Source organism: Echinops telfairi, unplaced genomic scaffold (genome assembly GCF_000313985.2).
Source record: "Echinops telfairi isolate 266 unplaced genomic scaffold, ASM31398v2 ScPeMD7_7468;HRSCAF=8506_0, whole genome shotgun sequence".
NCBI classification, from domain to species: Eukaryota; Metazoa; Chordata; class Mammalia; order Afrosoricida; family Tenrecidae; genus Echinops; species Echinops telfairi.
This window is the reverse complement of record NW_022111369.1, coordinates 42,526,507-42,528,677: the sequence shown is the minus strand read 5'-3', so window position 1 is coordinate 42,528,677 and position 2,171 is coordinate 42,526,507.

The window sequence follows — 2,171 nt, the reverse complement described above, 5'->3', positions numbered from 1 at the left end:
AACACCCTACTGTAGGAAGAAGCATATGAGTGTCATTGAATTTTTTGCTCTGTCACCAACCCCCATTGTTTATATAAATAGTGTCCAGTCACTTAAGAGTTTAACATGTACAAGTCAACAATTCATATACTGCAGTCTTAAGCCTTTCTATATTTGTATAATTTCCTTTCTTAATACTGTTTTAAATTCTATATCATTGGCTAAATTAATAATATTATCAATAGAATTACTTTATACCAGAGAGATGATTTATAATGTTCTCTACCATAAAATGATAATAATGCCTCTAAAATGAGCCAGAGATATCTATAAACCGTAGATATACAAATGGGTTTGGAGCTTATACTTAATTCTAGCCCCGATCTAAGAATAATTAGTTTTTTGACATGGTCCTGACTGATGCTCACCTTCATTGTGTTAGTCTGGGTTGACTAGAGAAACAAATTCATAGACACTCATATGTGTATAAGAAATACCTTTATATCAAAGAGTAATTGTATATTAAGAAAACATCCCAGAACAGTCCAGATCAAGTCCATAAGTCCAATATTAGCCCATATGTCTGATACCAGTATATGAATTCCTCTTCAGACTCATGCATCACATGCAATGATGTCAAATGCAGGAAGACCAAAGGTCAGTGGGTGGAAAGTCTTGTGGATCCAATGGTGGTGGAAGCATCTCAGCACTGGTGTGGGTGTCCACGTGGCTCCTTCAGTTCCAGAGCTGTGGCTCCATCGGTGTAGCTACATGTGGCTTGTCAACAGGAAGGTGTAGCAGGCACATTATAAACCATCTCTCCATCAGACCTCCAAATGAGGTCATCAAGCTGTGACCTGACTGACAGGCTAGACTCCACCCCATTGACAGATTATGTAACTGCCACACTCATGAAGAAATTATTAAAGATATGGGTACTATAGCAAAATGTGGTGAACAAACTAGATGGTGCCCTGCTATCAGAAATAATACTGTCTAGAGTCTTAAAGGCCATCTAAAGGAGGCATCAACTAAGTCCACATGGAAGAAGAACAAAGTCTGTGTGATCCAAGGATTGCAAATAGTAAAATATAAATCTAAAGGAAAGAATGGTATTAGAGCTTAAATTGGGAACACCATTTTGCAGAAGGTTATGGATGACAGGGAAAGTTCAAATCCATTTGCAGGGTCCACGCATGGGTTAAGCTCCCAGTGAACCCCTTACTATTTTATGTAACGTAATACCTTTCATCTCCCTTTTGACCCATTTGAAAGTTGTTTCAGTTTTTAATGACTTCTACTTTCTCTTTTGACTGAAGTTTCCCTGTGTTTTGTGTAGTCCTTGTTTTGGGTTTGCTTGCTTGCTTGCTTCCTGTTTGTGTGTTGTCGGATTTTTTGTCTGTGAAATCCAGGATAGGTAAATCGATAGCCAGTAACTGGATTGAGAATCGCTGAGGAGCATGGCCGGAGAGGCTGGGGGCTAGGGGCTGGGAGCTGATAACAACGAGTACAGGAAGAAACTGTTCTGAACATGATTGTGGCGATGACTGCACAAATCTTAATATGATTGAATGATTAAGTTGTATGATATGCAAATCATATGCCAATAAAGCTATTAGGAAACAAAACAAATCCCCCAAATGCCTGATTTTTATGTTGGGGGTGGGGGAAGAAATACTGAAGCCACCTCTGCTGGAAGTTTTTCTTTCTCTTAGAAGCTTCTCAATAAAATTATCTTGGGATACTCTCTGTCTCCTAAGAGTAAATCTTTCTCTTGATAAGCCAAGAACCTATCTGGTAATACATACAGTATTTTAGGCCTCTACGCTAAACCAGATTTTACTATGACAAGTATACGCCCTCAGGACTGGTGCGACAGCATGAACATTATCACTCCATTTGTCAGGGTGGCAGCAGGTAGGTTGCTTATACTCTGTTCAGATGCATCTCAGAACAGCACTAAATCCTCCCAATGTCCCTCTAGCAGCTGCAAGGGTAGGAACAAAGTTGTTTTGCCTTTTCATTTTCCAGTTACCTCTTGGTTGACTGAAATTTGCCTTCCAGTAGATTTTTTACAAAGGTCCCTTAGAAACATTATTTTCTGAATTCTTCCATGTCCTAACCTTCTTTTGCTGCCAATTTAGCTGACATTATCCACACCAGAGGCCACTGTCTCTGTTCCCAGGCCTTTT